The sequence below is a fragment of the Oncorhynchus gorbuscha genome, linkage group LG07 (genome assembly GCF_021184085.1).
Source record: "Oncorhynchus gorbuscha isolate QuinsamMale2020 ecotype Even-year linkage group LG07, OgorEven_v1.0, whole genome shotgun sequence".
Lineage (NCBI taxonomy): Eukaryota > Metazoa > Chordata > Actinopteri > Salmoniformes > Salmonidae > Oncorhynchus > Oncorhynchus gorbuscha.
This window is the reverse complement of record NC_060179.1, coordinates 10,025,145-10,042,204: the sequence shown is the minus strand read 5'-3', so window position 1 is coordinate 10,042,204 and position 17,060 is coordinate 10,025,145. Positions and strand designations below refer to the sequence as shown.

General features: G+C 41.0%; 1 protein-coding gene and 1 pseudogene across 1 annotated transcript in view; both read right to left on the bottom strand.

Annotated features, from left to right (window-relative positions):
• Positions 1–6,472: 6,472 nt before the first annotated feature.
• Positions 6,473–12,944, bottom strand: LOC124040472 (annotated as a pseudogene).
• The window catches only part of LOC124039100 (neuropilin and tolloid-like protein 1), a 204,948-nt gene continuing 200,794 nt past the window's right edge, over positions 12,907–17,060 (bottom strand). The window contains exon 11 of the mRNA XM_046354982.1: positions 12,907–13,794. The gene's annotated coding sequence lies outside the window, so the exon portion shown is untranslated. The remainder of the gene's footprint in view (positions 13,795–17,060) is intronic.

The window sequence follows — 17,060 nt, the reverse complement described above, 5'->3', positions numbered from 1 at the left end:
TAGAGAAAGAACTGGACAAACATTACCCAAGGTAGTCGTGATCAAGATGATGAACACGTTTTCACATTTACAAATCTGGTAATATAAAACTGGGTGATTGTAAAAATGATCGACTTATTACTCAAGAGTAATTTAGTTAACTCTTAGCATTTTCATTTGACTTAGAAAGTGGAGAACCACATTGATTTCAAGTCAGCTATATACCTGAGCACAGATTTTTCAAGTCATTCAGTGCTCTCATGTCAGATTGAGACATTCACTTAAAGTCTTGGCAATCGATCTGCTTTCCATTGATAAATGCAAAAGTTCTGCTGAAATATTCTCTCTTCCATTCTTCACTATGCTCTCTTGCAGCAGCATCTTCTGGAGTGAGAGCTGGACTCCTTGGCTTCTGACTAGTTATTTCCCCATTCTCTTTCTTTCCATACAACATGTCTGTAGATTCTCATGTTGATCCGCTTGAGATCCGTCATGTTGTCCGCGGAGATCCGTCATCCCTTCGCTTTCTCAGGTGGTGCACCACGTTGACAACGTCCGGGAGCTTATCTCGACTCCCGGGTGCTACCATGCTAGGATGTCAATGGTAACGCTCCATATGGTAACACTACCTTGTATTTGGTAGGAAGGTTCTTACTCAGCGTAGGTGGCAATGGTGTAAGTAAGGAGTATTTTGCCATTAATACTGGAAAGTCTTCACGTGGGCTGCAAGCTTCTGTATCCCTGCTAGCATATGATGTGATTATCATCTATTCAGCCATGCCTTGCCTTTTTCGTTTTTTTCTGGCCACTTGGATTGGAACCTGTGCTATGGTCAGATGACATGTCTATAGGGAGGAGGTCTATAGGGAGGAGGAAGTAGGGAAGAGTTTTGAGAATGCACTCCAATAAATCTAGACTGTTCTATTTCACTAGCACTACAACGACAGAGGAAGAGCAGATATCTGCCAATAACAGTTCTAAACACTTAAGTTATATAGGCTGTGTTTTTCTTTTAGAAAACTCTGCAATGTGATCAATAGTTAAAATGAACAAAGCTTAATATTTAAGTCAAATGAAAATGACGTACAACATAAAGAGTGCCTATGAAATTCCTACCACACCCTTTTGGCTTCTTCTTGTTGGCCACCTTGGTTAGTAAAAAAATATATAAATTCCAAACACTTAATTGTAGCTTCAATTACGACCATAAGAAAAAACAAACGTGAAAGCATGTGATCTATTAAGTAAATAGATATTTCAAAAAAGGTCCACTTGCTTTGCCTCGACTGAGAAGGATTTAAGTAATGGTTTTCAGTTAATGACTCAGATGGACTGTGATAAACCAACACCACCAGGGAGACACCCTGGACCCAAACTGTTACATACCTATATCCATCCTGCCCTGCCTATCTAAGGTCTTTGAAAGCCAAGTCCACAAACAGATCACTGACCATCTCGAATCCCACCGTACCTTCTCCGCTGTACAATCTGGTTTCCGAGCCGGTCACGGGTGCACCTCAGCCACGCTCAAGGTACTAAACGATATAACCGCCATCAATAAAAGACAGTACTTGTGCAGCCGTCTTCATCGACCTGGCCAGAGCTTTCGACTCTGTCAATCATCATATTCTTACCGGCAGACTCAATAGCCTCGGTTTTTCTAATGACTGCCATGCCTGGTTCACCAACTACTTTGCAGACAGAGTTCAGTGCGTCAAATCGGAGGGCATGCTGTCCGGTCCTCTGGCAGTCTCTATGGGGGTGCCACAGGGTTCAATACTCGGACCGACTCTTTTCTCTTTATATATCAATGATGTTGCTCTTGCTGCGGGCGATTCCCTGATTCACCTCTACGCAGATGACACCATTCTGTATACTTCTGGCCCTTCCTTGGACACTGTGTTATCTAACCTCCAAACGAGCTTCAATGCCATTACAACACTCCTTCCGTGGCCTCCAACTGCTCTTAAACGCTAGTAAAACCAAATGCATGCTTTTCAACCGTTCGCTGCCTGCACCCTCACGCCCAACTAGCATCACCCTGGATGGTTCCGACCTAGAATAAGTGGACATCTATAAGTACCTAAGTGTCTGACTAGACTGTAAACTCTCCAGACTCATATCAAACATCTCCAATCTAAAATCCAATCTAGAATTGGCTTTCTATTTCGCAACAATGCCTCCTTCACTCACGTCGCCAAACTTACCCTAGTAAAACTGACTATCCTACCGATCCGCGACTTCGGCGATGTCATCTACAAAATAGCTTCCAATACTCTACTCAGCAAATTGGATGCAGTTTGGATGCAGTGCCATGGATGCAGTCTGGATGCAGTGCCATCCGTTTTGTTACTAAAGCACCTTATACCATCCACCACTGCGACCTGTATGCTCTAGTCGGCTGGCCCTCGCTACAAATTCATCGCCAGACCCACTGGCTCCAGGTCATCTACAAGTCCATGCTAGGTAAAGCTCCGCCTTATCTCAGTTCACTGGTCACGATGGCAACACCCACCCGTAGCACGCGCTCCAGCAGGTGTATCTCACTGATCATCCCTAAAGCCAACACCTCATTTGGCCGCCTTTCCTTCCAGTTCTCTGCTGCCTGCGACTGGAACGAATTGCAAAAATCGCTGAGATTGGAGACTTTTATCTCCCTCACTAACTTTAAACATCTGCTATCTGAGCAGCTAACCAATCGCTGCAGCTGTACATAGTCCATTGGTAAATAGCCCACCCAATTCACCTTCCTCATCCCCATACTGTTTTTATTTGTTTACTTTTCTGCTCTTTTGCACACCAGTATCTCTACCTGCACATGACCATATGATCACTTATCACTCCAGTTTTAATCTGCTAAATTGTAATTATTGTCCTACCTCCTGCCTTTTGCACACAATGTATATAGACTCTTTTTTTTCTACTGTGTTATTGACTTGTTAATCGTTTACTCCATGTGTAACTCTGTGTTGTTATCTGTTCACACCGCTATGCTTTATCTTGGCCAGGTCACAGTTGTAAATGAGAACTTGTTCTCAACTAGCCTACCTGGTTAAATAATGGTGAAATAAAATAAAAATATTATATAAACCAGAGACAGCATTTTATGACTTGAAATTAAGATTAACAGTTGATAATCTTCATTGCCATTGACCTTTGGCTTTCATTTGAAATGGGAAAATATGTGGAATTTTCCTCAAAGCACAAAACTTAACTGTTATTTTTACTTCTGTTCTGTCCACAGCCTAGAAGCCGTTAGACTGTTTGTTGATTGGTTTATGGGTTACATGTGGAGTGGCCTAGTTGCCACAACTATCAAGGTGTAATTTACGTTATATGGCCCTGAACAGTCATCTCCACTATTATGTTTATAAAATTATAAATTGTAAAATTATAAATTATAAAAACACAGACACCTGGAGCACTGACTTGACACAGCAAATACAGGGGAAGCACACTACTGCCTGTGTCAAAAAGATCAGACCTCTTTTGATTTTACCTTTATTTAACCAGGAATTGAGATTTAAAATCTATTTTTAAAGAGCGTCCTGGCCAAGATAGTGCTGCCTAAGTCATTACAAAAAATGACAGACAAACAACATGAAAAACTACAAGTAAACTAGTAAAAACCATAGAATTCACAAGAGTATAACAAAATCAAAAACAGCATATTAAAAACATTGACAGGTCAGGGAATCAGTCTCAAAATCATCATCAGTGATTGAAAAACACCAATCGAGACAAGTTTTTCCAGTTTAAAAGTATTTTGTAAGGTGTTCCAAGACGATGGCGCAGAGGACATAAAAGCCCTTTTACCAAATTCAGTTGGGACATTTGGAACAGTTAGCAGGACAAAGTCCAGCGAACGAAGAGAGTACCCACCACATTTCTGAACAATAAAACTGCACAAATAAAAAGGTAGTAAACCCAAAATGGCTTTGTAAATAAAAGTATACCAATGACTGAGCCTACGAGTGACTAGAGAAGGCCAGCCAACCCTGGTATACAAAGTGCAGTGCGTAAGGGTTTTGCAGTTTAAAATAAATCTCAAAGTGCCATAGTAAAGACTGTCAATTGATCTGAAACACTGAGTGGAAGCATTCATATATAAAATATCCCCATAGTCTAGTAAAGACATAAATGTAGCTGATACTAGCCTCCTTCTGGCTTCAAAAGAAAAACAGGCCTTATTCCTAAAATAAAATCCAATTTCAGCTTCAATTGTTTTGTAAGTTGTTGAATATGCAATTTAAAAGAGGCCGTCATCAATTCAAATTCCAAGATATTTATATGAGGTTACAATCTCAATATCCTTGCCCTGACAGGTAGTAATAGGTGAAAGGTTCAGAGGTCTATTTCTTGTTTTGTCAGTATTGAGGATAAGCTTCAATTGAGACAAGGCATGTTGAACAGTATAAAAAGCAGTTTGCATGTTCTGGAAAGCTTTTGTAAGAGACGAGGCACAACAGTAAATAACAGTGTCATCAGCATAAACATGAAGTTGCGCATTTTGGACATTTGGTCAAATAATTTATATAAATAGTGAATAAGAGAGGACCAAGAACAGAGCCTTGGGGCACACCATTAAAGACAGACAATTTAACAGACATAAGCCCATCAAATTGAGTGCACTGAGTTCTATCAGAGAGATAGTTAGCAAACCATGCAACTGCATGCTCCGAAAGACCTACACTCGACAATCTCTACCTTAGTATAGCATGATCAACTGTATCAAAAGCCTTAGAGATCAATACAAGTGAGACACCGTGCTATATTTTGTCAAGGGCTTTATTGATATCATTTAAAACCTTCAAGGCTGCTGTAATTGTGCTATGCTTCTTCCTGAAGCCCGATTGGTACATTGATAAAATAGAGTTAGTAAATAAAACCTCTTTTAGCTGTTCACTCACAAGGGTTTCAAGTATTTTCACTAGGGGTGACAGCTTTGAGATTGGTCTATAATTATTTAAAATAGCTGGATCTCCCCCATTTAAATGTGGTAGGACAAATGCTGATCTTTGGAATTGCATTTACATTCCAGGGTTAGATTGAACAGAGATGTAAGTGGTTCAGCTATGAAATCAGCTGCCAGATTTAAAAAGCAGGGATCCAAAAGATCAGGATCTGCAGGCTTTCTCTGATCTAAGGATTTCAGGGCTTTAGGGCTTTATGTACCACCTGCACTGAGAATGGCAAAAAGCTAAAAGTTTGACCAGCTCTCACTGGTTCATCCACACAGGGTTGCAGAGACAGAGGACACTGAATCAAACAGCCTACCAGATGATACAAAGTGCTCATTGAAACAATTCAGCATTTCAGTTGTCATATACAGCAACAGAGTCCTTCAAAACACATGACGGTAATTCATTAACATTACTGTTACCAGACATAGACTTAATAGCCTTCCAAAACTTTCTAGGGTCATTCAGGTTATCAGTCATTCAGTGGTAACAGACATAAAATACTCACTTGGCCTTCCTGAGAAGAAAAGAACACTTGTTTCGTAACTGCCTAAACATAAGCCAATCAGCATCAGAACATGATTTCATTGCTTTAGCCCAGGCTAGATTACGGCCTTGAAAAATACAAAACAGCTCAGAAGAAAACCATGGATTATCCCGCCCTTTAACCCTGAACCTGCGGAATGGGGCATGTTTGTTATTTGGAATAAAACATCATGAAAATATTTCCAGGCAGTTTCCACATCAGGGATAAACTCAATCTAGCTCCAGTCAAAATAAAACAAACCATGAAAGAAAGCCTGCTCATTAAAAACACTTCAAATTTCTCTTAGGAATAAAACGTGGGTTTGTCTTAGGAACCTTAGTATTTCTAACAGCAACAACAGCACAATGGTCACTTAAATCATTCCAAAAAACACCAACCGCAGAATATTTATGTGGAACATTTGTCAATATCAAATCAATCAGGGTAGATCTATCTGGGCATTTAAGATTTGGGCGAGTGGGTGAGTTAATCAACTGAGTAAGATTCATAGAATTCCAAAACATTTTTAAATCATCAGACACAGGCTTTAACCAACACCAGTTGAGATCACCAGTCAAGATCATTTCACTGTAAAGAAGTTTAGACATGAGGTGTGTCAAAGAAGAAAATGCATCGTCGAGAGCAGAGGGGGGTCTATAACAGCCAATCACAGTTATAGAGAGCAGAGGGGGGTCTATAACAGCCAATCACAGTTATAGAGAGCAGAGGGGGGTCTAACAGCCAATCACAGTTATAGAGAGCAGAGGGGGTCTATAACAGCCAATCACAGTTATAGAGAGCAGAGGGGGTCTAAGAGCCAATCACAGTTATAGAGAGCAGAGGGGGGTCTATAAGAGCCAATCACAGTTATAGAGAGCAGAGGGGGGTCTATAACAGCCAATCACAGTTATAGAGAGCAGAGGGGGGTCTATAAGAGCCAATCACAGTTATAGAGAGCAGAGGGGGGTCTATAAGAGCCAATCACAGTTATAGAGAGCAGAGGGGGGTCTATAAGAGCTAATCACAGTTATAGAGAGCAGAGGGGGGTCTATACCAGCCAATCACAGTTATAGAGAGCAGAGGGGGGTCTATAACAGCCAATCACAGTTATAGAGAGGCTCTTTGAAACCTCAATATTCAAAGCAAGAAATTCCAACTGTTTACAAATAGTTTCAGACTTTGCAACACTTACAGGGAATTTAGTTTTTACATGTATAGCCACTCCCCCACCTTTCTTAACCCAATCAGTGTGATAAACATTGTAACTACTTATACAAATATCCTTATCAAATACAGACTTGCTGAGCCAGGTTTCAGAAAACACCAATTACATCAGCATCAGTTGATTTAGCCCAAATCATCCACACAGGGTGGATGATCTGAAACAATTTTTGACAACAGGCTGCGTACATTTAAATGAAAAATACCAAAACCAGATCTTGATTTAAAATCAGAGGGGGTTTGGAGACATTGCATATCAGGGCCAGGGTTAGGTTGCACGTTCCCTGATATCAACAAAAGAAGACTAACTGGGCATCTCTGTTTAATAACCAAGCACAGCGTCTCTTTTTTTTAAGAGACCTACTGCAAGCAAATTCTACAAGTGAGTTTCCAGACAATACAAAACAGTCATTTAAAACCATTCGACTTTGGTAAGTGACTCAAAATCATACTGTTCACATCATGCCACAAATACGTCGGCATTTGGACGAGTGGACCGAGTGAAAAAGAGCGAGTTCCTGCAGACAAAATGTCTAATGGACGGGAGAGCACTTTGTCAGATGTCCTCACCCAGCGACAATGTTCGTTTTCCCTGAGTTCAGTAAAGTCAGTGCACATAGCAATACCACGAAAATTGTCATTTTCTCTGACAAATGTATAAAAAAAAATAAAAAAAGAGGCCAACGAAGGTAAGGGGAGAGAGGGACTGCGTGTATGTATGAGTCTGAATGTGAGTGTTTGCGCGTGTGAGTAGATTGGGTGTTGAGGTCGATCGAGAGAACGGGTTGGGGATTGTTGAGCTGCCTCTGACAGCCAGGCGAAGAGCAGAAAGGAGCAGCTTGGTTGGACGAGACACTCCGCAGACGAAGGAGGAACTCAGGCCAGCCAGAGATAGGGTCACTTTGATCAACTTCAAGTAATGAAGATTCGAGTTGAGACCAATGATCTTTACACTAGCAAAGACAAAATAGTTTGCACTACACAACAAGGAAGTTACTCCACCATAAACAAATAGGTTATTAGTAGGTTAAAATGTACTAGTCACAGACAAACGACTTGACATGCTGCCATCTTGGCAGAGGTATAGCACATATACCTACATTCACTTATGCTTTTGATAAAGTAATCCTTCATTTATTGTGTGGTCCTTCTGTAGCTCAGTTGGTAACAACGCCAGGGTAGTGGGTTCGATCCCCGGGACCACCCATACGTAGAATGTATGCACACATGACTGTAAGTCGCTTTGGATAAAAGCGTCTGCTAAATGGCATATATTATTATATTATTATTATTATTGGAATAGGACTGACAAATGTGAGCATCTGACTGGAAATGTGGGCAGGCCTGTGAAAATGTCACCATCTGGTGTCCATACACACAAAAATCAAAGAGATACACTTTTAATAAATTGATTATATTAAATAAAATGTCATTTCTTTCTCCAATACACTTGAAGGTGGGGAACACAATTGCAAAACGTGACATTTAAATTCCAAGGGGTATAAATGTAATATTTAGCTCGCGAGATGTCAAATCTCATCACAGGAGCACACTCGTTAATGTTGACTAATCATTTCTCAACTTTTACTTTAACACCAAATCGTCTTAAGCAAAATCCCAATGACCTCTTGACAGGTTTGTGTCTCCGTTTAGTACTGATTAATACTCACAACCAAGAAAATAGGCTACATTCTCACTTTTGAGTGTCAAAACACAAATAGCATCTGTGCAACAGTTTAGGGTATAATTCTTTCACAAATGCCTTTAATCCTCTGGAACTTCAACACTGCATGGCAATCAGCAGGCAACAGCCACCTCAAAGAAGCACCATCCAACATGCTCCCTCTCGTCTCAAAATAAAGAAACTGTCCTGAGCGTTGGCTGTAGTGATCTGTTTCGCTTACAATCATCTTCTTACCCCATTTTTCTAAAATCACCCAACATATCTGTGACAATGCTATCAACATTAAAACTAATACTAAACAAGACATCGGGAGATATAGACTCGATTGCCATCTGCTATTTTCTTGTTTAAACTGATACAATCTGTAAAACCGTATCGGCATCTGTTGAGAAGACATCGTGTCACAAATATTACTCAGCAACAAATTAATTTACTCCCTGCACCAGCACGTTTTCAGACTGGTAAAAGAGTCAGCCTCCATCTTATCTGTTGTCCACGATGACGATGGTTCTCCTTGGGTAGGTGTCTACTTCCACCAAGATGTAGCGAAACTCTAACTTCCCAGTTTCAGGGTTCTGTCAAAAGAGGACAAAAGCAAGTTAAACATTTTTTTAACAGCCTCTATGCATATTAGCCAAATCTTAAAGATGAAAATTGAGTTAAAATCAAATAAACCAGATTATTGACACATGAAAGAAAGACAAAATACTACATTAATAGTATGTCTAAACCTCTTTGGATTCCATGTGCATCGTTCCCTGAGGGTTCTTTCCCTTCAATGTAGAACTTCAGCCTCATATACTTTAGTTCATCCTTCATATACTCTACATGACTGAAGAAAACATGCTAGTTATCACACTTACAAAAGTCGGTCTGTTTTAAATGAGGTCATTTTGTATTCCTAGTGTCTGAAGAAAGACAATCTTGGTTAAAAAAAAGTGAATTCTCACTTAACTCGCTGTCTTCTACCACGACGGGACGTCTCACCAAAGCACTTGATTGGCTCCCCAAACACTCCAATCACCTGTGGTTTAACAAGATGATAGAAAAGAGCAATCAGCTTCACACCATATTGCTTTAACCTAACCTGTGTTGTCAGATCAGTGCAGATGCAGAGAAGGAGACAAGACAAATGACATTTTGATGTTTAATGTCTAACTCAGTGCTCCTGTATTCCAAGACACATTCCTGCGAAAGGTCAATGCATAAATTAATAAAACTGAAATACAGACCAAGACTAGATGGTTTTGTTGATGTTATGTTTCTGTGATTGTTCTAATCTCACCTCTGGGTGTAACCTGGCTTCGTTGAAGGCTTTGCTGTAGACCTTGTTGGGGCTGGAGGAGAACAGCTCCTGGAACACCACATACAACAACCCACCTGGGAACAAAACACACAGGTGTCAACAGGTGGGAGAAATACTGCCTTTCAATCAGACTACATCAGCTAATGTTTCAATATCATATTGTGGAGGTTGTGGAATCACCAGTTACTCCAAGTCCGATGAGCACAACTCTGAGTTAGGTGAGGTCTTTGCCAGCTTCTTGGACTGTTGAGAGGGGAATACCTGTGATTTAGTATACCCTTCTGTAGTGTAAAAATACTGAATTTTAATTGGATGCATTTCACCGCCATATCATACTGTGCTATGATTGGTTAAGACCACCCAAATGGTTAGGTCATCGTCCATTTGATCCTGGTCGGCTATACGTGAACATGCCAGTTATAGCTAGCTAATAAATAGCTACGTTAAGAAATATCCTGTAGTACTGCATTTTATTATTTTGTACAAAGTGTGCAAAACAAGACACCTTCTAGTACTAAACTCTGATAACTGGAGCAAAGGATGGGCCAATGTCTTATTTTGCAACAAGTGTGATCATGGCCAAAAACAAATCCACTGATTCTGTCCAGTTACTGGCTGATTGTTTGACAATGACATTCCTGTGTTTGACAGACTTACCTTTATGTGCAGAAGAAGGACCTCGCCTAGGTACTGGCACCTGTCCCCCATCAGTTTCTTCTTTACTTCTCAACCTTGTGTCGAGAGAAATGCTTCGATTCGGTGTGCAAAATACAGCGCTCACAATAGCTGAGCGATCTGCGGTCCTGTAGAAAATATCTGGATGGTGCTGTAGTCGGTTTCTGAAGGTGCACACTGTTTTGCATGCGTTTCCATATTCGACCAAAGCATTGCGTTGATAGTGATTGATGTTGCCGCAAATTACGCCGCACAGCGTCCAGTATGAAAGAATAGACCATGTTGTCCTCTATTCACGTTGACTTGCTCGCCACCTCAGCTGTCAAAACGCTCCCGGTGTCTGGCCCTCTACTTCGCAAACTTTCCCAGTATTAATTAACTGTTACTAAAGTCAAACTATTATACGATATAAATGACCCATAGGAACACAATTCAACCTACATTTCAATAAATACGTGCAGGTCTGTCAGCGTTAAATTTGGAAGCTTACTGTTGAACCTTGGGCGCACGTATGTGTCGTGCTCGCTGTACCCGCGCGAAGAACTGTGGGAAAGTGAGTTTTCTTGGTAGAATGGTCGTCACTAGATACCACAGTCACAAAGTCAAATTATGGCTAAAACCCGTCTATTTCTACAATTTATCTTCCTAAAATATTATTTTAAACCTAACCACACTGCTAAACTTTGTCTAATACTAACCTTAAATTAAGACCAAAAAGCACATTTTTGTGTGTATTACTTTTTACGATTTTGACTAGTGACCACAGCCACAAAGAATCCTGGCTGATATATGTTGTCCCTGACAAGTCCCAGTGAATTATATCAAAGGGAATACTGTGTTGGATGAAATAGACATCACAGCGAGTTTTTGAAACATGTATATATTAAAACATGTTTATTCTCTTTGATAACATGGGCACTTATTCTAGACTCACTTATTCTAGACTAGGGGAATGGTGCCAACAGTGGCGGTCGGTGCCGTTTTAAGATGAGGGAGTGTGATTTTTAAAATTTGTTTTCATGAGCATGGCTTGATTTCTATTACGCCTTTTTGGATGACTGTAATTCGTATTCCATTCACCCAGGTCAATGTAACACTGATAGGTTTAGGCTACTACATGATACTCTAATTTTCCCTTTACCCATCTTCAGGTTGCTACAACCTCGCCTATGAATGAACGTTTACAACGTAGATCCAGACAGGTCAAGAGAGAACTTGAGGTGACAGACAGTGACACATTCAATACACTCATGCCTGCATTTAGCTGATCTAGGGTGTAATCATTAGGCCAACTGTTGCAAAAAAAAAAAAAAGTTTCTATTGGACGAATTCAGGTATGGTTATGCACGTTTCTTTTCCGTTGCTTTCATTTAAGAAACCTTTTTCAACAGAATCGGTGGAATGAATACACCCTTGACCACGCTAGATTCCTTCTCGCATCAATGCGCTCTCCTCCTCTCACCTTGTCCCTTCGCTTGTGGACTTCAATGCACAACACATCAGCTGTATGTGACCAAGCAAAAAAAACAACTTTCCAAGCCAAACCATATCATAACCGCTACACACAGCCTACACCGTTATCACCATATTAGCAAAAGTAACGTCATGGTCAACATAGCTAATAGAACTAGCGTGTTAGTAAACCAGCTTCAATCATGCAGTAACGTTACAGTATAAAGTCAGTAAGCAGTTTAGCACTTACACCGGCGGGCACCGATGGCAATAAATTAGTACAACCAAAACGCTTACCTTGACTTGGAAGTGATCCAGTGTTGTGTTGGATAGTTATAGCCAGCTAGCTAACGTAGCATCCCTCTGTTTGAGTAGGCTAAACTAGCTAGCTGCTAGCTAAGTAAGTGGAACTGAAAAAAAAAAAAAAAAAAAAATCTCTCTCTCTCTCTCGCTCCTTCATTTTGACCATTGTCTTTCTCTCTCTTTGAATCAACTACTCACCACATTTTATGCACTGCAGTACAAGCTAGCTGTAGCATATGCTTTCAGTGCTAAATTCATTGGGTGGACAACAGGTCAGTTCATGCTGCAAGAGCTCTGATAGGTTGGAGGACATCCTCTGGAAGTTGTCATAATTACTGTGTAAGTTTATGGAAGGGAGTGAGAACCACAAGGTTTTGTATTGAAGTCAAAGTACCCAGAGGAGGACGGAAGCTAGCTGTCCTCTGGCTACACCATGGTGTTCTCCTACAGAGTGCTGTTGAGGCTACTGTAGACCTTCATTGCAAAACAGTGTGTTTTTAATGAATTATTTGGTGACGTGAATACATTTAGTGTAGTTTTATCTAAAAAAAAAATGTTTTTAAATGTTTTACAAACAAATCTAAATAATTCACTGAGGAGGATGGTCCTCCCCTTCCTCCACTGTGTCCCACTTCGGCTACAGCATTACAACAGGATGTCACAAGTGTCAGCTTACATTGTTCATGGAAAGGAACAAATTAATATCACTTTCCAATACAAACTCAACAAGACTCAATAAGATTTAGTATCAGTTTATTGAAAACATTCTGCCCAGCATTTCTTTAATGTGTTACCAAACAAAGTAGAGATCTCAGCAAACAGAGGGGTCTCAGACATATTCTGAAAGACAGGAAATAAAATATTGATGCTAATGCAAATAAGGACTAAGGCTATTGGGCAATCAAGGGATTACGTAATAGCCTAATAATTGAGCCCACTTTTCTTACTGTAGTCTAGTGTGCATAGACAAGCCACAAATACAACCATTACCAATGTTTGGGTTCCTAGTAGGAAATCTGACTGGGAATTCTCAAAACCAATTTCATTACTTCTTGATGAGACCTGTGGCTGCCATAGAAAATACCGATACATCCCAATGTCCCATTTCAGTCCTCAGAGAGCACCAACATGGAGACCGTTCCTGTCCAGTGGCTTGGAACACTATACAGTTTATCCCCTTATGACATCACAACATTCTCTGGGGTTTGGAACTTCGTCCGGGGAAAGAACTTGAGCCCTAATGGAGTGTAGGAAACATAACAGCGACACAGTGGGTTTGCAGATGGGATATCAGGACCAAAATGGCGTCCTCACATGTTTGATGTTAAATACAAATACAAAAAAAAGTTAAAAAGAACAGGTTCAGGTTCAGTCTCATGAACAATGTACATTTAAGGTATTTATGTATCTTTTAAAGTTTCTGTCCAGTATCTGAAAGTATCAGTTACGTGTCTCTGGCTTTACAATCTCAGCCATTTGATGAATACCAACAGGGCATATCACCGCTGTCATCAAAACAAGCCAACACATACACACAAAAAAAAATAATGTTTTTTTCCTTTATCACAAACACTCAAAATAGTTTTTGTCGCTCAATGCAACAGTTCTCATCAGGGAGATTAATGTTACTTCCATAAATTGTCAAACTTGGCAAGATGCAGAAGAATGATGTAGCTTTCTGAAGTATCTGTAGAGATATAAAAACACGATTAGTCTACTCAGTCCACAGTTACTGCAACTCTATTCTCACTAGTTTGAGACAGCTTCAATTGGATACGTTTGTTTTTTAAAGAACTAATAAGAATGTTAATCCGGAAGAAAAAAAAATAAAAATAAATGTATTACAGTTTGATGTGATTTAACTTTACCTCTCTGTCGCCATCCTGAAGATTCATTAGAACAGTTTACTGTGTGAATGAAATTAGACCCTATAGCAATAACACATTCCAACATAAAGTAGGCCTATCTTTTTGTAAGTTGCCTACAGGGTTAGGATATGTACTGTTATTTTTCTGTCTCTCTGTGTGTGTTTTTCTGTCTCTCTCTCTGTGTGTGTGTGTGTGTGTGTGTGTGTGTGTGTGTGTGTGTGTGTGTGTGTGTGTGTGTGTGTGTGTGTGTGTGTGTGTGTGTGTGTGTGTGTGTGTGTGTGTGTGTGTGTGTGTGTGTGTGTGTGTGTATTTACATAGCATTTGATTTTCATTCTCTTCACTTTAAATGACAGTAATACACTAACAGCACGACAAGCTGTGTCAAAATGAAGTGACCACAAAACATACACTGAACATGTGAAAACACACAACTTGCATTACTGAAAGAACAAACACTAACATAAACAACAGCAAAGCAGAAAACTGAGCAAGCATGTGTCAAAATTAAACTAAAAATGGATTTGTTGTTGGGATACTGAAGGTGTCAGCATAGTTGCAACGATGTAGTGTCGACAATGACATCATCCGTGTCATTGTTGACACTAGCAACTTCCTGATAGTTAAGTGGGACTGGAAATGCATTGTACGAGAGAGTGGAGATCAAAATTTATAGTCCTAGTGTGGCTAAATGGTGTCCATTTTTGTGAGAGTGTGTGTGTTGGGGCACATTTGTGTGTGTGTGTGTTGGGGCACATTTGTGTGTGTGTGTGTGTGTGTGTGTGTGTGTGTGTGTGTGTGTGTGTGTGTGTGTGTGTGTGTGTGTGTGGTGGGGCACATTTGTGTGTGTATGTGTGTGTTGGGGCACATTTGTGTGCATGTGTGTGTGTTGGGGCACATTTGTGTGCATGTGTGTGTGTTGGGGCACATTTGTGTGTGTGTGTGTGTGTTGGGGCACATTTGTGTGTGTATGTGTGTGTTGGGGCACATTTGTGTGTATGTGTGTGTTGGGGCACATTTGTGTGTGTGTGTGTGTTGGGGCACATTTGTGTGTGTGTGTGTGTTGGGGCACATTTGTGTGTGCATGTGTGTGTTGGGGCACATCTGTGTGTGTGTATGTTGGGGCACATGTGTGTGTGTGTGTGTGTGTGGTGGGGCACGTGTGTGTGTGTGTGTGTGTGTGTGTGTGTGTGTGTGTGTGTGTGTGTGTGTGTGTGTGTGTGTGTGTGTGTGTGTGTGTGTGTGTGTGTGTGTGTGTGTGTGTGTGTGTGTTTGCAACTATTTGTATTTATATTTTGCAAATGTTACTTGCAACCAAATTCATTTCCTTTCATTTCGTTTTATAAAGAATCACATGACTTGATTGGACTTGAATGATAATTACTTGGAAAACACGTGACGAAAATGATTAGATAAAACCTTAAAAGAAAAACGATTAAGCTTTATTGTTTATTTTCTTACAAAGCTTTGAAAATGCTCCTCTTTTCAAATAGTCCCAGTAGAAAAGTCTGAGTACAAAGATGACAGGCTACTAAAAGACGGTGTGACAAATGAACTGAAATTAAATAGTTTTTTTGTCAAATAATAAAAATCCTACAAAATCGCATGCTCTAAATATTAAACTGAGGAAGTGGTTCTGGTCACCATAGTCCTCGTTGTTGATGAAACATTTGAGCAACAAAACGTGCTTCTCACAATGCATACATCCAAAATGTTTAGTTGATAATAATGTACCTTCTTAAAGGGGAATGGAAACAGTATGATTTAGAATGCCATCTAACTGTAGCTGTAAATCTGATTTACTTCCGAAAGTGTTTCCATTCCCCTTTAATGGGCATTCAAATCTGACTTGACAATATAGGGTGAGAATAGTAGCCTACTTAAATTCAAGGTTCCAGACTTTCTAGCCGTCTATAATCAGGCAATAGTTTTCATCTTTCTTGCTACTTTGTTCCAGTTTGTTATATATGACATATTCTCTATTTCCATCAGTCCTTCATCACCATCATCACCATCATTGCCATCACCACCACCACCATCATCACCACCACCATCATCATCACCACCACCATCATCACCACCACCACCATCATCACCACCATCATCACCATCATCATCATCATCACCATCATCACCACCACCATCACCACTACCACCAACATCATCGCCAACATCACCACCATCATCCCCACCATCATCACCACAACCATCACCACTACCACCACCACCATCATCACCACCATCATCACCACCACCATCATCACCACCATCATCATCACCACCACCACCACCATCACCATCACCACCACCACCATCATCACCACCATCATCATCATCACCACCACCATCATCACCACCACCATCATCACCACCACCACCATCACCACCACCACCACCATCATCACCATCATCATCATCCCCACCATCATCCCCACCACCATCACCACTACCACCATCATCACCATCACCAACACCATCACCAACACCATCACCACCACCTCCACCATCATCCCCACCACCATCACCACCACCATCACCACTACCACCATCATCACCATCACCACCACCATCGCCACCACCATCACCACCACCACCACCACCACCATCACATCATCATCCCCATCCCCATCATCACCACAACCATCACCACAACCATCACCACTACCACCATCATCACCATCACCACCACCATCACCACCACCATCACCACCACCAACATCACCACCACCATCATCCCCACCACCATCACCACCATCATCCCCACCACCATCACCACCACCATCACCACTACCACCATCATCACTATCACCACCACCATCGCCACCACCACCACCACCACCACCACCACCACCACCACCACCACCACCACCACCATCATCACCACCACCATCACCATCATCATCACCACCACCATCATCACCACCACCACCATCATCATCACCACCACCACCATCATCACCACCATCATCATCACCACCATCATCATCATCACCACCACCACCACCACCACCATCACCACCATCATCATCACCACCATCATCATCGCCACCACCACCATCATCACCACCACCACCATCATCACCACCAT